Source organism: Phoca vitulina, unplaced genomic scaffold, assembly GCF_004348235.1.
Source record: "Phoca vitulina isolate PV1807 unplaced genomic scaffold, GSC_HSeal_1.0 scaffold21, whole genome shotgun sequence".
NCBI lineage: Eukaryota > Metazoa > Chordata > Mammalia > Carnivora > Phocidae > Phoca > Phoca vitulina.
In genome coordinates this window covers 8,467,764-8,492,010 of record NW_022589724.1, presented here as the reverse complement: position 1 = coordinate 8,492,010, position 24,247 = coordinate 8,467,764, and the positions used below count along the sequence as shown (strand labels likewise).

The 24,247-nt window shown below is 44.4% G+C and overlaps 1 protein-coding gene across 10 annotated transcripts in view; it reads right to left on the bottom strand.

Annotated features, from left to right (window-relative positions):
• ZNF462 (zinc finger protein 462) overlaps window positions 1-24,247 on the bottom strand; it is a 136,654-nt gene that overhangs the window by 109,730 nt on the left and 2,677 nt on the right. For 3 of the 10 annotated variants that reach the window (XR_004301151.1, XM_032418882.1, XM_032418891.1), the window contains exon 1: window positions 22,873-23,142. The exons of 1 other annotated variant lie outside the window; for it this stretch is intronic. The gene's annotated coding sequence lies outside the window, so the exon portion shown is untranslated. Of the gene's footprint in view, window positions 1-11,843; window positions 15,087-20,706; window positions 22,061-22,095; window positions 22,147-22,194; window positions 22,597-22,872; window positions 23,143-24,247 lie in introns of those variants that run through there. 6 more of the 10 variants (XM_032418884.1, XM_032418889.1, XM_032418886.1 and 3 more) reach the window with 6 other exon arrangements.

Sequence of the window (24,247 nt, the reverse complement as noted above, 5' to 3'; positions counted from 1 at the left end):
AGAATGTGCTTGCAGACTCTCTCTGGATCTTCAAGGCGGCACCCCGGCATTTTATTTATAAAACTGGGATTCAGTATCATTGCCAACATGCAGTGGCTTGAATCTTGAGAGCTGGATACCCTTGAGTCATTATCAACTTTTGAAATAGGCAGCACATTCACTCAGCGGAACAGAAAGACATTTTAAGCTTTAAAATAATTTTGGATTTACATAAACATACTGGAGTCATGAAAAGACAGACAAAGTTTAAAGAGTGGTCTGTTGAGTTAACAAGCTCAACCACCTTCCTACCACCCCACCCCCATTTTCCTTTTGTACTAAATCAGTCATGTTCAGCGAATCATTATGCAGCTACCTCCTCTCATAGAAGGGCCAACAAACCAGCTTCTTGGGTATAAGTTACCTCCTAATTATTATTTAGTAAAAATGCAATCTATTCATCTGTCATTTTATTCAAAATAGGCATCACACATTTTCTAGGCTACGTTGGGCATACTTTACCTTTTCTTGGGGAAAACAAAAGCCTCCGTCTATCTAGATGAGGAAACATCCAAAGAGCAAATCATTAGGAGAACTCATGACTCTCTCTGGCATCCTCCCCTTCTCTTCAAGTGGTTCATGAGAGGATGGGGGTAGGGATGGAGGGAGAAACTGGCAACACTTATGAATCAGACGGGTCCAAAACACCAAGCAACAGAAGTCCACCAACTCAACCTAAGTCCCATGTGCAGGACAGCCAATTCAAGCTGTCCTTCTTCTAAAGTTTTCATATGAACTCTGTACCATCTGCCCACAGGGTGACCCTAACGCCGATTTCTGCTGGGGCAGCTGGAACAGGGCAGGATCATTTGCCTCTGTGATCTGAGTCACTATTCAACAACATCTCAGGGTTAACAAGATCACATGTTCAGCTGCTACTTAAAGCCTTGGAGGCACTTCAACCTCTTAACTTGGGTAAGCATTAGAAGCCTAGTAGGTAGTGTCCAACTCCTCAAAATAACTTTGAAAAGACGATCTTCCATTCTTGGAGCTTCTAAGCATGCCAAGGACATGACTATGAGTTCCTAGGCCATGACCACTGTTTTCTGTTACCAACAGATTATCATCAAGAAGAGAAATTTCCTCAACTCTCTTCTTTCTACCCAATTGTTTCTTCTCTTCTACTCTTCCAAAACAACATTCTTCTGACTCCTTATGAGACCTTTCAAGCTCGAAAGAAGAAGGGGAGAAAGAACATCAAATAGCCTTAATGATATTTGTTCTGTGCCACTCTCTTGAATGTGGTGCAGGGATTTGATTTTTTTTTTTTTTTTTTTTTTGGTGGTAGTAGTGGTGACAGTTGTTTTAGGAGATAGAGAACACATAAAGAAATAATTTCCCTGCATTTTCTCAGGAAGCCAAAGTGTCTGGTCTGTCAAATTTTAAAAGAGGGTCATTTTCCTTTTTGTTGAGATGAATGCAGAGAACAGCCTTAAAAAGGTTCTGTTGACCACACACATTGCTTTGAAGCAGAGTCTTCTTCTTTCCAAGTTACTTCTTATCTCTTGGGGGCATTGTTTACTTAGCTGGTTCAGTCATTCATTCATCCACTAACTGTGCGTTGGAGATCAACTATTTATCAGGCACACTATTAGATCCCAAATCAGGGTGATCCTGACGTCAAAGCCATTCTGATTCATAAATGGGTGATTGAGCTGTGGCCCAGTATCAGAGTCAATAGCTTCAAACCAGGCCAGCTATATGGAGCAAGTCCACAGTCAACATGTGGACTCTTTATTGTTAATAGGAGAAAAGAAAAAAAACGCAGCAGCAGCAAGCAGGAATTTGGGTGGATCAGGAGCAATTTCTTTGTATACAGAAATCAACATAAGGTAATCTCCCTTTGTTTCAGCCAAAGGTATTACTATGAAAAAAACACCATCCAATTTAACTGATGAATGACAGATACTCTGCTAACATTGTCTCCACGGTGGGAGGGAGAGGACAGGGTAGTGGAGGATGGGGACGGTGGTGGAGTGGCATGCCACTAAGATGACATTTCCCAAACCCAAATCACTTAGTATACGGTACCCTTAAGGTGCCCTGGGGGTACTGACTTCCTGGGGAAGAAAAGACGAAAGCCTATTCCATAGCTCAAATTATGAGCAGCTACAAATACCAAGTTCTGACAGCATCTCTTTTCCTTTTCCTACTTCCTGCATAGGAGACATTAAAGCACAGTGGCTGCTTCCTCCTCCCTTGCCTGCCTAATGATACTGAATTCCCAAGACCAGTGGTTCCTAAATCAGGCTTCTAAGAATACACATTCTAGGGTCCCACCCTAGACCTACTGAATCCCTCTCCTGTGGTAGAACCTAAAAATCTATTTTTAATAACCTCCTTTTTGTTTCCAAGTTCTCAGAATGATTCTGAACACCAGCCTGGTTTAGGAATCATTGTCCCATTCTACAATACGGGGATTTTTTTAAAAACGAATTTAAAAGGAACTGTCCACCCTGTCCCACCCGCACCCCACACACTCGTGGTTCCTCAAATGTTTTCTTTATGTGCAACGAAGAGAACAGCTTCCTCTACCACCACCCAAATATCCAGCAATTAGCAGACTAGACCCACAGATTCTTCACATTCTGAAGGTGTTAAAACAAACACCGTGTGTCTGGTACAGTTTGCTCAGCAGCCCCCATGACTGTGCGGACTCTCCTATCCATCTAAATGAACAGCCAAGGCTGCCGATTCCAGGTAGAATGAAAAATAAGTCAAAGAAGCCTCAGTCTTAGACTCTGGACTCCATCCAAACTTCAGACAAAAAGATTTACTAATCCCTTGTTGGCAATACAAAAATAATAATACAAAAACAAAATCACCTGCCATTAGCCAAATCTAATCTAATCTTTCCTTGCAGTAATAATTTTACTCAGGGTACTTCAACATCTAACTGGGTCTAACACGCAGGAGCAATGAACTAACAATGCAGGCTATATACATACAAGGTACGTTGGGAAAAGGCAACTCCTTGGAATGCCCTGGGATGAAATGTGAGGACTCCTGTAAGAATTAGTAAACGGGACCGTGAAGAGAAAAGTCTTTTCATTTTCCACCTATACACTATTCTGCCCTCACTGGGCCAGCATTAACATGGTCTCTGCTTCAGAAAGGCTTTGACTTTCCTGCTATTATCCTACTCTTGCTTTAACACATACTTTATATTAGAATGCGTTCCAGGAAGCATATGGCAATAGAACTAGGTCAACCATTAACCAAATAACAGGAAACTGCTCTGCAGCGCACACCCTTCAAAAGCTTGCTTAATGAGCTGGCTCTTCAGAATATGTCCTTCAGTGAGGTTGGAACTAACAGGATCCGTGGGTTTCTTTAATACTGCAAGGTCACCTCATACCTAGAAGGCTTCTGCACATACTAGACTTTCAATGGTCTAAATCATTCCACTGAAATGTTCAAGAACTAAAGTCAAAGGTGGAGAAGCATGTTTTCTGAACCTGCTTGACCATCTTCAAAGAGCATGACTATTATCCCAGTTCCATTGCCTCATTCTTCCAATTATGTTAAATTGACAGGAAACACTCCATACTCATCTTTTCTTTCTCTAACATTTTTTTCTATATTCCTTGAGGCTTCCATACCACCCACTTGCCCCGTGAAAAACATGCCATGATCCATGTAGACTTAATAGGTCAAATCAAGTCTTGGAAAAAGATGTGTCTTTCTTTTTCATATAAAACTACAAATGAGATTCCTCCAGAACCACCGACCTTGAGCCGTTGAGTATTCCTGAGTTTGACCTTTTCCTCTCAATGTCTCAGACTCAGTTCCACAAAAATCTAACTTTACAAAGCCCCGAGGGGTCATTCAGAATCACACCAGTAAACTGTCATCCTCAAATTAGTATCCTTCCCAAACCACCAATACCCAAACTCTCCTTGGCTTCTTTACCTTAGATGGCAATCTAGTCGTTCTTACTTCCAGAATATATTTAATATGCATTGCAGAGTTGGGAGGTTTCCCCTTGATTAAGAACTTACATTAACTCTCATTTTTAAATTAAAATGTCAGGGCCAAATCTCCATTTACTCAAGTTGAATGCTTTATACTAGTAATACCTGGAGTAGCAATCATTGTTGAGAAGAAACTAAGATACGGTTCTGTCTTTTAAAAAAAAATCTAGGTGTAATTAGGGAACAGATATTTAAAAGGCACAGGACCTTTTAAAAAGTGTTGGATTTGGTTTACGGACTCAACACTTACTTACTGATGCTGTACATCTGTCCTAGGCACGGTGCAAGGCACCGATGATACGGAGGAAAAGAAGAGAGCCTGGGCCTGCCTTTCTGTCGCTTCTAGTCAAGTCCTGTCCAGTAATTGATCATGAGAAACCACTGGTTGGCCTTCGAAGCTGACTTGGCTAAATTTTAACTTTTCCCCTGAAAACAGTCAACAAGGCTTCATGGAACACAACATAAGGAATGGCACACTGGGCTAGAGGTCAGAGAAAAGAGGCTGTGAGGGTCATTAATTCGTCTATTGGGCTCTGGACACCCAACTATCTCCCATCTGTGCTATTCTTGGGAAATATCAGATTTTTCTTTTAAAGGAGTTAGTTGTGCAACCATAGTCAAAACAACAACAAAAAACAAAAATAGAACCTCATCTGAGGAATTTAATAAATAATCTATTACAGAATGTTCAAGATAGTGCAAACAGAGGTTAAGGTACCTTTTTTCCCCCCCTTTACCAGATTCAGAGTCATGTTTCATAGAGGAGCACACTGGCTTTTAAAAGTCACCACATGGGGCACCTGGGTGGTGCAGTCAGTTGGGCATCTGACACTTGGTTTCGACTCAGGTCATGATCTCAGGATCGTGGGATGGAACCCCGTATTGGGCTCTGTGCTCAGTGCGGAGTCGGCTTGAGATTCTCTCTCCTTCTGCCCCTCCCCCCATGCTCTCTCTCTCTCTCTCTCTCTCAAATAAATAAATCTTTTTAAAAAATAAATAAATAAAAGTCACCATATAATAAAACATATTGCTCCAGCCCCTAAAGCCCAGATGTTAAATGTTCAGTCCCACCAGTACAAGCCCCCTAACAGGGATTTCATGTGGACTCAAGTGTATTCTGACTCCTAATCAGATAGTCACTGTTAGCAGTGCTCTGCCTATAGTAAGTGTTTTATGAAAACTTAAGGATGGGAGAAAAAGGAATTAGTATTTTTTATGTGCTCACTATACGTCAGGCTCCACACCAGAGATTTACATTCACAATCTCATTTATTCCCCATGTGAAGCTTACAAAGCAGATTTTTTTTTCCCCAGATAAGAAAATTGAAGATCAAAGATGAAATCATTCACTCAGGGTCACACAGCTACTCACTGGCTCTGAGGTCTCCGTTCTTTCTACTATATACCATGGCCCTCACTGCCAAGGTCTTCACAGACCTCCCAACGCTGATAGCAAAGGGTTCCCTTACACGTGGTCCTGCACTTGAGTCAAGTGTCCCTTCCTAGTATGAGAGCACACTGCTCCCAACACCATCTCCAGGACCCTTGAAAGATGGTCCAGTGTTTCTCAGAGTGCCCAAACACTGATGATGGAACAAGGTCAGGCCAGTTTCTAAGATACGAAGCAAGATGAACTCAGCAGGTCCTCCTGCCAATTGCCCTCACCCTTACTCATCTGCTGGAGCATGCCAAGGCCTGCCTGGAATGACGCAGGAAAGGGTCACCATGGGTGATCCTATACCCCCCTTCAGATTGCTACAAAATAAAAGCCCAGTGCTGAGACAGCCCAGCTCCTTGAAAACCCACCAACACTGTTTCACAGGAATCAAAACTCTCGAAAGAAACTGTTTGCATCCATCAACCTCAGAGTTAAACCCAGGAGGTGAAGAATAAAGCAGGTCTAAAGGTAAAAGGTCTAGGAGTCTGTGGACCCAATCCACCTTGGAGGTCCAGCTCCTTACAGTGCCCGCCGGCCGTTCCTTTTTTAACTCACAAAGGAGCCAAAATGTTTTATTTGCCCTCTGCGGAGTTCTGACTACAAACACAGTTCAATTGAGAGATACAGATGAAGATCATAGTGATCAAAGGCCCAACTGAAAGCCATTGATAAAACCACTCTCTACTCCAGCTGCCCCACAGAACCGACCCCAGAAAGGCAGGACCGCTGAAGGGCAGAGCTACTTAACATAAACAAACATCAAGTCCACACCTGGGTCAGGAGATGCAGCTAATTTTCGGTGACTGTTTCATATCTGAAGAAATGGAGCCTGGACTTCTCGCCGGTTGAGTGCAGCCCTCATGCCTGCGTTTAACCAACTCCACCTCAAAATTTCCTCAACGATGGAAAACAAGTGGTCAGGTCGCTGAAAGAAGGAATTCATTCCTGCGCTGTGAGGGCTTCACAGACAAAGTGTCCAGTCTGCTCCAGCCCCTGGGGCGGCCGAGGCACTACCATGGTTGATGTTGAGGGGATTCCAGCATTTAGGAACATCGGATGACAGTCAGGCCCTGCAGGGCGTCCGCCGAGCAGCGTCTGGGCAAGTGCTCGTTCAAGAGAGGCTGTGAAAATCCTCCAGAGCAGGCAGCAGAACTTGAGAGGGCTCTTGGTCATGATGAAGTGCAGCTCCGCTGGTCCCATTCCTAGGAAAGCTCTGGAATACTCCACGCCTTGAATGCATACGGAATGTCGCCTCACAGATTAGAAACAAGTCAGATACCGTGTTCAACTAATACAAGAATCCACTTTTTTGAGACCTGGTGAGTTGCGCGCGCGCGCGCTCTCTCTCTCTCTCTCTCCCCCTCTCTCCCTTGAGTGCAGCTGTGAAGTCCACTGCATGTCCGGCCAAGTGTACTTGTGAACATCCTCCTGTCCCATACCAGTGAGAGGAGCCGGTTCCAGCCTGGTGGCTTGATGTCCTTGCTCATCAGCTTTCAGGTTGAACAAGGGAAAACAATCTATCCCTCAAATTGTAGAAGCTTTCTTTCCAGGGGAACTAGACAGTCCTGATGGCTCTCTCTCCAATTACATGGCAATTATGTAATTGCTAAGCTCCTGCAGAATCTCTGGGACCATTCTGCGGGCTTCTACGGGCTCCAGCTGCAGCCCAGTGTTCTGGGATGATTGCAGCCTTTGAACGGCCGGGCCAGTCTCAAATGTGAGCACAAAGAGCCGGACAATGGGATTCCATCTCAAGCACAAAGATGCTCCTGCCTAACGAGGCCCTCTCTCCTCCTCCCAGGCTGTGCAGCTAACTCCTGCCTTCGCCTGCCCTCCATGTGTGTGGAATGTGGTTCACTCTGTTTATGCTGGCAGGTTCCAAAAGAGGCAGAAAATCAGCTGAAGTTTTGCCATGGGCCCCGCACAAGGTAATCATTTAACACATAATGTGAAAGCTCCAGAAGAGGACAAGATGCAAGGGGGTGGGAAGCACCTCTCTAGGCTTCCTGCACTGGCATGAAATGAGTGCTTCCCTTACTTCCGCCAGCTCCAATCCTTCATGTTGACATTACACATCCTGTACTGGAGACCCACCCCCATGCTGCCGCTTGCCCAGCTGAATTATCTCCTGCGTCACAGCGGTGCTAACAGAGCGGCTGGCTCGGCAGACCTGAAAGCACCATTGCAATGCTTCACGCATTCAGCAACTAGACAGGGTACCAGCGCGTCGGCGCTGCTCTGTGGGCCCTCCCGGCAGCCGTGCAGGACTCGACCTAACCTTCTGCTAACCAGATGGTCCGCTGGCCTCTTGGGACCAAACCATTAAACTTTACTTTATTAAATTCTATCAAAATGTGGGGACAGTTTACAGCAGCGTGTCTGGTTCCTCTCCAACGGGGTTGCTAAGATGAAAATGACCTAAAAATATCTGGAAACTCTACTTCACACCAACAGAGAACAAGATATTTTGGAGTAAATATTTAAATGATCTGCCAGATTACGTACCCCAGCAGCACTGACTACACGGTTAGCAAATGATATTGTAAACACATACACACAAAGACTCAGAAATGCAGGCATCTCAACAGCAATCCATTTCCCACTGGCTAAAGCCACAGTTCACCAGCCCCTGGCTCCAACCTATTTAAATGTGGCGAAGGACACCATCTCCATCATAATCATTTCAATTACCAAAACAAAGAACCCAACTTGACTGAGAGAGCTGAGAGATCCCACACCCGCCCTGGGATCGACCACCCAGGCATGCTGCAGGCGTGCCAAGGGTACTCAAAAGGTGCTCAATAAATGTTTGATGAACGGAGAGACGGATGGGCACCCATTTCTGAAATACAAGAGCATCCATAAAACACACTGTAGGGCAGTGAAGACACTACATTCTTTCCAACTCTACATCATCCCACAACTGCTAACTAGGCGTGCAAAGCCAGGCGGCAGATGAATGGCAAGGAGCAAACCATCTTCACGAGATGCACTGGACGGCTACTAATTGATCATTGCAAATGAACTGCAGAGGTGGCCATTTATTGGGTACCTGGCAGGGTGCTGGGTGCTTTACATACATTATGCCCCTTAGCCTTTGCCACAGACGGAATTCCATTTTAAAGATAAGCTGGAGGCTCGGGACGAGTTAGGAGCTTGACCCAAGTTAAAACAATCACTATTCTACTACTTTGTAGCCACCGCTGAGTAAGGATCTTACAACTTGTGAAGAACCCAACCCATGTGAACACGGCACTCCCAAATACACCCCTGACCAAAATCTCAAGGAAATTGGAGAAATCTTTCCACTCCCAGCTCTTCAGGCATCCTAAGAAGTCCTAGTTTCAGTTCCTACTGTTTCTCCCTGTATGTCTTATTTTACTGAGGGCATTCCACATGATTAGAACCAGCTACACCGCCACCCCTTTAGTCTTGGGTTCCACCTTTGGAGACCCAAAATCTCCCACTGGAGATCATTCTAGAGATCTGAACACCAGTAAATAAATGCATGGTCTCGTCTTCTCTCCTCAAATATCTCTGGACACAATTTTAAGGCGGCAAATATAAATTTTTATAATTAAAAAAAATAGTCCATTGACACCCTTGTCTCTCTGGAAGTTCTTGAAATGTAAAAATTTTAAAAGAAGATAAATAATAAATCATCATAGGTAATTTGCTTTTAAAGGGGGAAAAGTCCCTGTACTGTTTTACCAAAGAACCACTCAAACGTTCTTCATTTCTGCCCCGGCCACCACCAACCACCACGCTGTCACCACGGAGGCCACCAATAAATGTTCTTCTGACTTGGAGCAAACAAGGTTAGGTAAGTCTTGTTAGGCCCTACCACTCTACACTTTGAAATATCATCTACCCTTACAGCACTCTAAAATTAGCTTCCTTCCCCCTGAGATCTCAAAGCATCTGATATTACAGTACATTAATAAGACCAAGTACACATGGACTATCAAAATAAACATTTGCACAGAGAAGACCAAAGCAATTCTAGGCAAGGCCACCGGCCGGTCGTCGAACTGGCTCAGAGCTCTCCATATGAGTGAAGCTACAAGAGAGGTGTCCATAGCACGATTTTCATCACAATAAACTCTGCGTTCTCAAAAAGACAAAATCATTTTTGCCAGAATGATGCCAAACGATAGGAACAGTAGTAACATCTTGCTTCCAAAATGCTCAAGGAAGTTCACGTTGATTAAAAATTGTTCCCCGATAACATTCTAGGGAATATATCTCTGCAAGGTTGGGATAGCCTTTGTCACCATGAAAATACACTATTCCGAGGCCACGGCGTCATCCTCAGGTAGTTTACGGATCCCTACTGAACACCCCCACACGGATGCGGAGCACCACAGGGACCACAGAGCAGAGGTTCACAATCTGGGAAACCTCCCTGTGACTGAGCAACAGCATTGAGGACCATTCATCAGTTAAGGCAGGCATGGCACAAAGTTAATCAGGCGGGACTCAAAAAACGGAGTTTAAGACCAAGGACAAAACAATTCATATCTGGCAAAGCCCTGGGAGATCTCTGCCCCAGTTTCTCTATCAGTGAGGAAGAAAGAAACTATCATTTTTCAAGTGCCCATTATGAACCAGGACCCTTATCCACATAGTATTTTGTAGTCCTTATGTCAGTTCTACAGACTCATATTATTATCTTCCTTTTACTGGGGAGGAAATCATGGGAACAGAGAGGTTAAGTGACTTATTCAAGGTCACACAGCTAGGAAGGGACAGACAAATTTCATCCTGTGCTCATGCAGTCCCAGGGAGTTTGCTCTACACACTACACAACACTTTCTTAATGAAGACCCCTGCACAAAGAACTGCACGTTCACCCAGAAATTCTGCAAAATCTGCACTCCTGATGTTTCAGCAAAAAATAAGCACCTTCTCCCAGAGAGAATATACACATAAATGTTTACATATTTATATATATATATATACATGTATATATAAACACACACACACATACACCCACACACACCTATATATACAGTAACCAAGTTCCTATTGTTCAGACAGTTCAACTGCATTGAAGTTTAGCCACGGTGTGCAAATTTTAAGTGCCTTATTTTTTCATATAACTGAATGTCAGAAAGGGAAAGCTGCCAAGTGACAATCTGGCCCCAATGATTCATGGTGTCACACTGACATACCCACTTCGGATACAGGTTGTTGTTTGCATTTCCTAGAAATCACTGCCTTCATTGGGGCGATAAACAGTAAACAATGTCCCCAGCAATGACATGTTCTTTTTCTACTAGAATACTCTAGTGGCAAATGTCATGAATTTGGGGGATAGGAGGGTGTGGTTAATATAAAGTTAAAAGTTCTCCCTCTGTTCCTCAGACCTTAATGACCACGTTGATAAGACAGTACCTCAAACACAGATGGACTCTTTTCCACTTTAGGACTATGCCTTATAAAGTAAAGGCTCTGTTCTAAATGAATCACATTAGATCTACCGAACAGGTTTCTCGTGCTGAAAAAAAAAAAAATCTAGCCCATTTCGGATCTTTATGCTTCAAGATTCCTATTTGCTGATTTATTAATGTTTTACTCTTTTTTTCTTTTACTCATATTTGACCCTTAAAAACTTCAGTATTGTTCTGTAGACATCAACACCAGCTATACAATATGTACACGGTCACAGACAAAATAATGTTACCACCTATCTTTCTGCTAAAAATGCTAAAAGATGGGAACGTGGCAAGTAGGGGCAAAAGGAACACCCGGGAACACTGGAAATTCACCGCTCAGTAGCTGCTTCAAATAAGATCGCTAACGCTTACCTGTGCTAGGGTCAATTTTGATAATTGTAGTTGACGTCTAGAAACGGGGTTATGAATATAATTATCATGAAGCAGCAATTGGGCAATCACAACCTAATTAAGCCCACTGACTAGATTACCTTGTTTTCCCCCTAATAATCACATAACATTTAACACTTGCTAATTTCAGGACCTATGGGTGATGTTCCTTCATTATTAACAAGCTACAGCCACTGGTCAGAGAAAGAATGGGTGAAGTACTCAAAACACTTGAGTCAACCAAGGAGTCGGGAGGAATGTCAGGGACAGCTGACATCTGTTCTTCAAAATCACGTCACTTCTCAGCACCCCTCCCCCCCGGCAAATTACTAATCAGAGGCAAAACCACAGAAGAAGATGGAATGCATGATGAGACCTTCCATGCAAGTGGAAGGAAGGATAACAATTCCGCTTTCCTGAATGCATGCCATTTTATGTGATCTCTACAATGTGCTTTTTCATATTACAGTGGGATATGCCTTTGAAGAGGCTCTTTTCTTTTGTGTTCAGTATAATGGGAGAGTCCTCCACTAGGCCTAAATACATAAGACTTTCTACAGTTACCTCCGTGGACATGCTCCAAGGGTCCCTCTGCCACCCCGCCTCTCAGGTGGAGTGTATTCTCAAATTCAAAGTCCTCGTCCCAATTGGATGTCACTGCGCCTGCAAAGATATGTTGACTCAATTCACCTGTGCTTTCTGCAAAGCTCCTGAGGGTAACCTGGGTAGATTTCTCCTCGTGGAAGTAAGAGGAAAATTGGGGAACCACGTTAAGAACTGGTCTCTGAGACAAGCTGGTTTGAGGGAGTATCTTAGAAGGCTGGGTGCTACTGATTAGGGTCCCAACAGATGCTACTTAAGGCTCTTAAATCAGAAATTCCACCTGGAGAACCACATGCTTTGGTATAGCTCAGCATTATTCTTTTCCACAATGTAGTTATTTTTTTCTGAGGTTGTTCCCCCCATGAAGGACCTTTATCTAAGAAAACAAAGGTGGTGATAAGTTTGGTAGATGATACGCAGGGCAGGTTAAAAAAAAAAAAGGGGGGTGGCTGTGTGGCCTCCTCAGCACACTTTACAAACAGGACACATGCTTATCCTCCTATAAAGATTTTGGGTATGAGTCTGGTTTGGGAACAGGAGATCACCTGAACAGATCCATAGCAAAGTTAAGATTTTAAAAACCACGACTAGTTGTTTTGAGGTTAAAGAGTCTACTCAGCAATTAATATCCCAACTGCCTGTCTTACAGTAAAGCTACTGTCCTGGGGATCTTCGGGATATTTGGACCTGCTCCATCTCCCTTAGTACAGCTTGTTACTCTATTAAGGGCATTTGTGGTCATCCATGAACAGCAGCTTCCTTACTGTACTGTGATGTTTCAGGGAGAGGCAAATAAAACCCAAACATTCATCATGTCTCTATGATCTAAATAGAGCACATGGTGATCACTCAAAGGCGTGGGGGATACTAGCACCCATGCTTTGAAGAGTGTCTGTGCTATTTTCCAAAAGTGACCATTAGCGCAACTACTTTTCAAATACGTCCGTGTGGCTTTTGGAAACATGTCTCGTGCTTACAGTAAACCAGAGCCAATACGGGACACTGAGACTTTTAACACGAGCCCTAAGAAGGAAAAAAGTAAGACACCTCCTTTACTTAAAAAAAAAAGAAAGGAAAAAGTCACACAGCGTATCTTTCTGCTGTAACAGGTAGGTGTTCCTTTTTAAATATCCAAATGTATAACTACAATTCTGAGCTTCGCACAGTACAATTTAAAAATATTGATTCTCTAAATTTCCTCACACATGGTCTCTTGCTGTTTTTCACCACCCTCCTCTATAACTCAGAAAAACAGAAACAGGGTACTCTTTAGTTAAACACACTTTGTCAAGCTATTACAATAAGTTATCTCTCTCATATCAACTAATATATTACAATTAATTTTCCATTATGCTCAAATTTCCCTTCTAGAACACCAGGACATACTACTGGCATAAGCAACTGGAAGAGATAAACCATCAGGATTATAAGCTATTAGCATACTAAGTACTACCCAAGGCCAGTTCCCACCAGCTGAGGGCCAGAAGGTAGTACCCCTGGGTGTGAATCCCGGCTCCCCATTTTCCAGCTCTACGACCTTGGGTGTATGACTTTACCTCCCCAAACCTCAGCTTTCTCTACCATATGAACAGTCCCTGGTTCAGATTAAATGTTAAACAAATGCTACCTAGTATTGGTAATAACTATGAGTCTCTCCAGAAGGAGAAAGAGCATTTTGTGGAAGGTCTGTGTGATATTCCTACTCTAGATGAGCTGGCAGCATTTTTTTGATGAAGCCATCACATTTATTCTCCTTATAGATGGTATTCTTACCCGGTATCCGAAGGGGTGATATTCAGTTGACAGCAGAAGGGGGAGAAGTTCTGACAGCTGAACTCTGACGTTCAGATCAAAATGGTCTCTTCCACGCAGCATCCCTCCCCAGCTAGCAACACTCAGTACCAATTACCAGTCTTCAGAGAAGACTGTATAAAACAGAAACCACTGAAGAGGAAAAGTTTCTGGGTGATAAGTACTTGTTAGTGAAATCCTTACGTAATCTCTAGCTGGCATCTATCTCTGGCCATCTTCAGGCTTTAGCCCAGTGTTCAAATTTTACCCCACAGGAAGGACCCCTAGACCAGGCCCCATCTGGGTTGAGTGACTGATACTCAATTGCTGACTAATTGGTCACAACACAGAAGGATGACGTAATTAGGGATTAGAATGGCTAACCACTCTGGGCCACAAAGGCCTTATTTTGGATTTTTAAATGCCAGGATCGGATGGACAGACCGGACTGCGACTCCTGGCTCTAGCAAATGGCTTAATCCCAAACCGGACTCCAGGTAGCTGTCACAGTCCACTATTTTCCCCTCGGAAAGAAGCGTGTCTTTGTTCTTCCTTCATTCCTTCTAACCCCCACAGCGTAGGTAGAGAAGCTCTATGGGTAAGTGTAGAGAGGACTATCGCACTGCCTGCCCATTAATAATGCAGCGATTTTCTGGATTTTCTGCTGTGCTCTATTCTCTACTTCGTTCATTTTCCAGGAAACGCTCCACCTAGGCCTACTTAACCAGTTCCTTTAAGTGTCCATCTGTCCTCTATCAGAAAGGCCAATTTGTAGCCCTGAAGTCACATAAACGGTCTTCCAAGTTCAATTCTTTTTTTTTTCCTTACAGTAAGAACTGACCAAAGACTGTGGGTCTGAGCACTGGTCTTCATTTCTCACGTGCAATAGGTTCCAAATTACCAGGGCTTTTCCCACTTGCTTTATTGTTTTCTTTAAAGGAACGCCTTTCTTCTTCCTGTAGGCTCTTCCCAGTGGATAGACCTCTTCTACTTGGGACTTGCCAATCATTCCCCTGCCTCTCTTCTGCTTTCCCTTCTCCCATCCAAAGCCGTCTCTCCTTCCCAGCAAATTTCCACCACATAATTATGGCAATGCTTTAGCCTACTTTTCTGTTAGCTTAACAACCCTGTCTATTTCCTACTTGTGCTGATGCTACTGTTTGCTTTTCTGACGGGCTAATCCGTGTATCCTTTCAAGGCCTAACTTCCCCTACCATGATAACAGCTGGAGCTCTAATTCACAGGTGCCTTCCAAAGCTTTTCATTAGCAATAGAAATGAGATGGTTTAGAAACCCATTTCTTAATCTGCAGGTGAGTATTGGAACCTTTGTGCAGCAAACATCTTTCAAGTATCCCATATTGTGCCACCGCACAATTATTTTCTGAGTAATAAGTACAATGTTATAGGCACATTTATAGTGTCAAAAGGGAGAATGTTCCCTCAGAGGAAATCAGTGCCCCCCCCCCCGCCCCCCCCGCAAGCCTCTGGCATTTCCCAGCTCAAGAGAGAAGCGAGTACTCAGCTGACATGAGCAAAACTGAATAATGGCAACTTTACCTTCTTAAATCTGAACAGGGAAGAGAGAAACTCCAAAATTTGAAGGCCTTAGCTCCTGTTCTGGTTCAACTGGCCAGATGAGGGCTTAGGGAGCGAGGTTGGCCTTCCCCAGCTGGGCTCTGGGGCAGATAAGCCTCTCCACAAATCCCGGGCTTAATTACTTCTGACACAGTTGTCTCGTCTGGGCCTCCAGCTCCTTTTGTGCTCCAACCAATCTGAATCCAAAGGTAAGTCTTTGCTTACTCATCTTGGACAAATGCTTAATTTCCTATGAAGCGATCCTAAAACATTTTAATCAGGATCTACTGGTCCCTGGTAGAATTTTCCCCATCTTTCCTTGCGTGGTCTTTGTTAAAAGTCTAGTTGAAAGCCTGGCAAATCCTTCCCTGAATTAAGCCGTCTTCATCTTCAAGGATTTATTTTTTGAACAAATAAGTACCTACCAACCTTCCCTTCACCCCCAAGAGCAGTACTGTGTTCTCTGAATGAAGTTGGGGCTAAGATGTGGATAGGCACAGCAGAAGTATTTTATTAATATCCAGAAGCAACATGCAGGCAACTGAACAAGCAAACACATGAAAGCAAGGAAATCAATATCAAAATACCCATGACCTGGCACAAAAAGAAACCTTTCCTCCAAGAATAACTCATGAAAAAATGTCTCCAGCTAGGAATCAGGCAAGAACGCTTTGAAGACTCCACGTAATCTGCTCAACCAGGATTAAAAGACAATGCATTTGCAGGTGACCATACTCATACCCTCTCCTACCCCATTCACTCTCCCTACCTTACCTCTTGTCTTTCCAAGGCCTGAAAAAACCAACCTGGAGTTGAAGCCACACTTCCAAAGGCTAAAAAGCTTACGTATGCTTCAACCGATAAGGGCAGGAGCCCTTAGAAAGTAGTCAAATTTGAGGATAGTATTTCTAAGCAGAAAATGTAAGTCCAAAGCACTTCCGATTGACTTTCTATTTATCAGTGTGCGCAGTTCTCCAGAGACAAAGTTCAAGGGGACAAAAGATTCAAAAGAGCTTCCTAGTAAACTGCAAATACAATCTAAATTCATAAAAATCCATTTTCCCTCACTTGGAAACTTCTATTCCCAGGTCTTCTAAATCCAGGAGACAGTTCAATTTGGGATTATCTTCTCTCCAATGCCCCCACCCCCCAACCCCAACTTTTTTTTTTTCTTCCTTTAGTACTGGCATGCAAACCATGCTGTTTTAACTTCTTTCCTGTTCTCCCAGTTCTTCTGGAACATTTTATTTTCGACAGTCAACTCATTTGGAGGAGTGCCACACTGAGGTTCAACTGTTTATAGCGTTAACTGTGTTTCTGCCAGAAGTCCACATCCAGCACTACCTTCTCCAGACTGCCTCCTGGATTAAGAATTTATGCTTTAGTTTGGAAGAGGCTTAGAAAATGTGGAAACTTCCAAACATCACTCTTCTTTTTATACAAAATGACTTTCGCTTGTCCAAGAGGAATCCGAAATGGAACCCACCACACCCTTCCCAAAGTACTGTCCTATCTCTCTAGCTCTCTCTGGTTAAATGTTCCCCGTGTTGTTGAAAACTCGCTTTAGGGATGACTTCATGACTTCATTGGGGAATGGTAAATAGCTAGCTATTGGTCTGCAAGAGAGAATCGGGCTCCAAGAAGAAATATGGAGGGCACATTTTCGGATGAGTCTGGAATACTGGAAAATCACTGGTAATTGTTTTAGACTGGATTTCACTCCCTTGGCCATTCATCAGTATTACAAAATGGCATCTCTGAGAGAAGCCAATTTAAATCTGTACCATGTTGCAAAATAGATCCTCTGAGTCCAATTGTGGGCACTTTGGTAAGTTGCAAGAGACCCAGACAAACCTCCAAAGAAGGGCATTTGAAAAGGACTCCCAAGCCCTGGATGACAGAACTATAGAAGAGAGTAGGCCAACTGAAAGAAAAGCACAGTCTCAAACCCACTGGCTACAACTTGACTGAAAGGCCCATGAACAAAACTGGCCTCCGGAGTGTATCACTTCTATGAATGAAACCATGCTCAGCCCCAACATGATAAATTCAACTAACAAAAACCAATACTCCTGCCCCACTAGGGTTTGATTACAGAGTTTCTCAGAGAAGCTTGGACTCTGGAGAGGAAAGCTGGTGTTTCACAAACCGCTACAACCAGAGGCAGTGGGGTGGTGGAAAGGGCACTGGGTTGGGAGTCAGCCGACCTGAGCACTAGGCCTGGCTTTGTTACAACTGAACCTTCTGACCTTGGGCAAGTCACTGCCTGTCTCCTTGCCAGTTTCCTCTTCAATAAAATGCCGGGGGAAGGGGAGATCTGAGGTAGATGATCTCTCCAAGGCACAAAACAACTAGCTTCTCAATTAGAAGTTCTGCATAGTCACCATTTATGGTGTACCTATTAGTCAACTTTTAAGTGATTTTTATATTCATTTCTACTTAGGAAGTAAGATTTTTGTCCCTCACCCCAAAACTTCAGCTTAATCTTGGTGCTCCGTGGAGTTCTTCAATATTACAATAAATGCCTCTTTTCCTTTCTTATTTTTTTAAGCAACCTTCCCCAAACTAAGGCTTGTGCTATTAAAAGAGCTCAGAACTTCCCATTTCCTTGCTAGGGCTAAAATTAAACTGTCCATTCCTTAGGGCCCAACATAACATCTGCCAGATGTCTTGGCATATCACACAAGAGGAATTTTCTTCTAGCATTATCTACTCTCCTCTCTATTTTCTCATAATCAATTAATAGGTCACCAACAACAAGCTAATGTTTCTCTCAAAGCCACCAACTTCCTAACTATATGAACCTCAAAAGATACTTGCCCCCCCTCCACACACACACAGGCTGACTTTTTTTTTTTTTCAGTTTGTGGGATTGTAATGATAGACCCTAGAAATATTTTCCTCCACTTCTTTTGAATTTCCTTAATTTCCACATACCAATCATCCAATCATAGACTCATGTCAGATCCTTTGCAATCTGAGTTCATCATTTATGTATTTCCTAATTTGTGAATGTGGCATTGTGTAATAGCAACTTGAAAACAGTCAACACGGCTTTGTCAATGCTCTGCCCCAGGAGGCGGTGAGTGCTAATTCTGATGAAGGCACGTAGCACAAAGAAGACGAGTAAGGTTACCTTAACCAAGAACTCACAACACCAGGAAAGAATTCAAGACAGACTAGACCCTATTAAACTCCATCATACAGAGAGCAGAACTCTTCCTGAGGCAATTTTACCATTCTTTTCTTTCAGGAAAATTGACCACAAATACTCTAAAGTCCATTAGTAGGGTTGGATTTCTTTTCTCCTACTATCTTCCAAAAGACTCATTAGAAAGAAAGAAGAACACACACACATACACACACACACACGTGTGTGTGTATGTGTGGTGTGTGTGTGTGTGTGTGTGTGTACATATATGTTTTTTTCTTTCTATCTAAAAGTTGTTTCCAACTCCAAGGAGTATGGAAAAAAGTCCTCAGGGAATATGGTCAATAAATTAGATGGACATAAATCTAATATGAGAAATATTATGGAATACAAAGATCCAACAAGAATCTTTTCTATGGCAATGTGCCTCATAGCTCACATACATTTCTCCAGAATGTGATATATTAGAGCTAAGGAAAAAAATTTGCATAACGAGCCTCATCAACTTGATGTCTCAAAAACAACAACAAAAAAATCTCTGAGCCTTGGTATCAAATGAAAAGGTTCCATTTGACACTCTTTGTATTTCTCTCATAGCACTTTACCCAACATACGTGTCCCATGTCTAATGTGTACGTTTGGAAAAATGCAAGAAACCACATCTTTAATATTAGGTGCTTCCCATGTTGATGAAGGGCATCAGAGATGAATATGTTTCTTAGGTAACCAGTAGAACATATTCTCAAACTCCAAAATGCCTCTTAGATACCTAATTTTTTCCCTCCAGGAAAGCTCAACTCTAAGACTGTCTATAAAGACACCAAAACATTTGGTCACAAAGTAAAAAATGTGGTGAGTCAAACTGCTGGACCAGCAACCAGTTTGTCAGATTTTTTTTTTCCCCCCGCTGAAATAAGTAATTAACCGGTTGTCCTGGTATCAACAACAACAAAGATATCATGGAAGTTTGCTTCAAGATCAACCTATAATGTATTTGTTTACATACACAAATATGGTTAATTAGATGCAAAATTATCTGGTAATTACTTTCCCAAATAACTCTTTTTATTCCATTGCATTTGAACTTCCGAGTTTGAACAAGTAGCATCCATACACGCATTAGCAAATTTTATAAGTATTAACACTGACAACATTCCACTTAAGAGCAAAAGTAATGGTATCAAAAACATTCAAAACTGAATTATAAAAGAAGTAAGATTTTTCAAGTGCTCCTGGAGAAGCCCAGCTTTTTAATAAAGAAGCAGAGATCTGAAGAGAAGTATTTTTAAATGAGCACACACATCAACTGAAAATCTTGAAAACCATACATCTTCGTCTGCAAAAACAGGGTTTTACTTCATTGACCATGGACAATTATCAGCTAAAGAACCATGTATTTCTCCTTTCCTTTCACACTCCTCAGAAGAACAATAACCCTCAATTAATGACACAACAGTTTGGTTTGAAAAATGTGATGTTGTCACATACAGCATTGTGCATTTACTGAATGACAATGCTACAAACTACTCAACAGAATATAATTACATCTGGAATCTAAAACCACTTCAATATGCACAATAATACTGTAGACACAGGAACTTTACACACACACACACACACAAATCTGACACATAATGAGAAAGCAGAGCAAGAAAAAAGCTGGTGTAAGTCGCTCACCAATGTGTTCCTTATTTCTGTTGAAGCTGGTACCTTTCTATGTCTCTCCTTAGTTGAAAACAAGGTCCAATCAGCCTCCTTACAATGTATTAATTGGTTCTGAATCTCCTCCAAGTTTTCATTCCATCGTGGAGGCTTCCTCACCTATCTTATCAATAGTCCACCTAAAATTCTTCCAACATCTTCCCTCACCCTCAAGATGGCTACCTTACCTAATGGTAAAGCAACATCTTCATGGGTGGCTTTTATAAATTCCTCAAGCATTTCAGGATTTTGTTCTTTACCTGGATCAATTACATACATTCCCTAGAACTAATCTGTGAAGAACTCCAATCAATGTGTGTGGACTGGGGTAGTATTGGGTCCTTCCTTCAAATCATCCTTACAAAATGTCTTCCTGTAGGACTACTACATTCTTCCCAATTAAAAAGGTGAAGATACCTGGACATAAGGTTTTCTCCACAGACATAATCTTTTAAAAATTTGTTTCCATAGTGACATTGTTAAGAAGACATCTGATATTTCTGAAGACTTACAGTACTTGAGAACACAGAGAAAAAGAGCAGAATGAAAGGGAAGAGGGAAAACAAAGGAACTAAAAGAAGGCCTTATACACAAATGGAACAACCTGAAGAGAAATGTGGACTCTGGAGAAACTGGGGTCAGTCAGTCTTAGAGTTCCTCTGAGATCTTGCAGGATTTGTTGTTGTTGTTGTTGTTGTTGTTGTTTTCCCTTTTTGCAGAAATCAGCCCAAACCAGACAATAAAGTCTTGCCATGCATCAAATCATGATGATAACCAAGCCCCAGAACTCCAAAATCTCAGCTTTAGGGCCACCACCATCTTCACAATGAGGAAATAACAATTCCTGGTGACTTTCAGGAGACCTGGAGCAGCTTAAAAGTTGGGTGAGGACCTCGGTGGAAAACGTTTAAGGTTTTGCCTTGCCTTTCCTGAAGGAGGTCAAAACCCTTCAGGTCCACTCAAAAGAAGAAAAAAATTTTCCAAAGTTTACTTTAAAATGGAAACAAATGCCTCAATAACTTGTGAAAGCACTCCTTTGGTGGGAGAAAAATCTGAGCAGCCCTTACAAGTCCCTCATTTCCTTGCATAATGAATAGATGGTGAGGAACCACCACAAGATTTCACCCTGGAAAAGAAGGAGTAGGCAGGCAAGCCTCCTCCTCCAGCATCACCAACAGAGCTTCAAAATGGAGACATCCATAATTTTATAAACACTTCTCATCTCAGCTTTGTCTCCTGGAAACCCGCTCTCCTCCATTTTCTGGTGGAGTTACAACATGACACGGCTTACCTGACTCAGTTCCCAGCTCTCAACCAAACTAGTCACTTCCTCCAAAAACCTGCAAGCCACCTCCAGAAACAAAACCAAAGCAAACCAAACAACCAACACAGACACTCAGACACAACCCCCGGGAGCCCTGGGAGAAAGCCCCAACTGGTTGGTCTTTTCCCATCCCAGACGCGTGCTGAAAAATAAAACTTTTTTTTTTTTCCCCTTTGGGTAGAGGAGGAATATAAAAGGAACTCCAGGCAGCCTCCCTCCCTCTCTGTAGGTTAGAAGCTACAATGAAAAGAAAATGAGGGTTCCTTCAGGAATGGTGAAAAGCCTGGAGAATGAACGTGAGAAGGAGCTTTGTGTTTTGGAGTCTGGACTGGAACCAAAGCAGACAGCTTGCAAATGGAGGACAGGGAGATAAAGAAAGGGAAAGAGAGGGGCTGCTCCAATGGGGGGCGGCTGCGGCTTCCCCGCGTGCCTGGAAGGAGGGCAGACCCCTGGGAACTGCACCAGGAGTGAGGCGACCCCCAGGCCCCTGCCTTCTTTTCTCCCGTCCTCAGAGAGCCAAGCGTGTGTAATGGCTTCTCCTCTCCAGAAACCGTTGTCCTCCTCCACCAGACGCTTCTGAACCCCCAGCCTGGAGACAGCTCCTCAGCTGCTCCTGAACCTGCGCCCCCCACCCGGCCCGCACCCCCCGCTCCTCGCCTCTCTCCTCACCAGCAGCACCAGCAACACCAGCCGCGGCAGCAGCCACCCCCCGACACATCCCGACCCCGCATCCCAACTTCGGGGAGAGAGAGAGAGAGAGCCAAATACCTGAGGAAGAGGGGGGTGCCAATCCGCACGGCTTTGCCATCGGGCTGGGGACAGGCAGACAGAGAGGGGGAAAGGAAGGAGAGGGACAGAGAAAGAAAGAGGTCAACCCGCTCAGGTCGGGGCGGCTCGGAGCGCTCGCTCCCTCTGGCTCTCGGCTCAGGTCCCCTCGCCTCCCGCCCTCCGCCCCCCTCTCTGTCCCTACTCCTGTCCCCACACTCGGAGCATCCGTCCTAAGCCTCCAGCTCTCTTCTCACTCATCTTTCATTTTCTCTTCTCTCCATAGAACTACACGAAATTAATTAAGCCACAGCGCTCCGCTCCCCCCAGCAGAAGGAGCAGCCAGCAGGAAAAGCACAGCCACCTCCACTGCCACCACCACCACCTTCTCCTCCTCCTCTTCCTCCCTCGCTTCTCCTCCTCCTCCTCTTCCTCCTCCCCCTCCTGCTCTCCCTCCTCCCCCTCCTCCTCCTCCTCCTCCTCCTCCTCCTCCTCCTCCTCTTCTCTCTCGCTTCTTCTCCTCTTCCAACAGCCAGTCCATGCAGGGGACTTCCTCTCCTCCCGGCTCCACCAACCCTCCTTGGCCGAATGAATGAGCGCGTTTGTGCCTCCACCGCCCCGCGCTCTCCTCCCCGGAGCACTCGGACCACCTCGAGGTGGTTGTTAATTGCAGTAACTTACAGAAGAAGCGTCCCGGCGCCGGGAGGTGTTTCGGGTTCTCCAGCCCCACCGCCTCCTTATCCTCTTTCTCTTTCTCCTCTTCCTGCTCGGGTTATTGTTGTGGAAGTTGTTTGGGAGTCTCATGTGCTTCTGCCGGGTCTCAGCAATGGAGGATCGCCATCTTCCCTGCCTTCCTCGGCTCCTCAGACTCGCTGCAGCTGCAGATGACCTGAGATATCCGTCTCTCTCTCTCCCTCTCCCTCTCTCTCCCTCCCTCCCTCTCCCTCTCACTCTCTCTCTCCCCTCTCTCTCCTCTTCTCTCTCCTCTCCTCCCTCTCCCTCGCGCGCTCTCTCTCTCCCTCCCTCTGTGTCTCTCTCTGAATAATGAGCAACCAGAGGGAGAGAGAAAGCAAGACAGAAAGAGAGAAGGAAGACAATCTTCTCCTGCCACACAAAACGCCGGAGCACCAGGGGGTGCGCGAAGCCTTTCTAATAACAACAACAACGTGCAGGAGACAGGAAGAAAAAAGAAAGAAAGAAATGAGAAAAGGGCTGGGGGGGGGGGGGGGGAAGGGGAGAATTATCCAAGAGCTGAAGAAGAGCAGAAGGAGAAGCTGGAGGAGATGCTGAGGCTGCGGCTGCTGTCCCCCCTCCCCCCGGCTGAACCCCAGAAGGAGGCAAGGTGGTTGCAAAGTTAAGGCTGGGACATTGTCTTTGTCACTCAGAGCAACACAGAGCCAGGCCAGTGAGATGCACGAGGAGGAGGTGGCGGCGGAGGAGGAGGAGGTGGTGGTGGTGGTGGTGGTGGTGGTGGTGGTGGTGGTGGAGGAGGAGGAGGAGGAAGAGGAGGAGAAGGAGGCAAAGGAGGAGGAGAAGGGGAAGAGGGAGATGAGATGAATAAAGACCTGCGGAGAAGGCGGTGCGAGGAGCGCGGCGGCCGGGCTGAGGCGTGCGCGCTCGCGTCCCGGAGGCGCCCGGCCGCCCCGGCCGGCAGAGGAAGCCCCCAGTGAGGACCCTGCCCCGCGGCTCATAGCTCTCCCACCATCAGCCCAGCCCGAGGCGCCGGGCCCCGGCCCCAGAGAGTCCCTCACACGCATCCATCTAGAGGCCAATCTTTGCAAAGAACATACATGGGGAACTAGAGGTTGCAAGTCTAAACCCAGATCAACCACGTGGGGCTTTTTAATCCCTTTCCAGCTTGCGGTGTGAGTATCTCCAGTGAAAAGCTCAAATTGTCCATTACTGGCACGTATTTTGAAGTCTTCTCCCCCGAAATAAAGGCTCATTGTGCATTTTATTTCTTTTCTGATATGGAAACGGGGGTTGGGGGAGGGAAGGAACCCATCATTCCGAGCTTCGGAACAACCACTTTATTTTCCTAACTTGTGAAATGTTT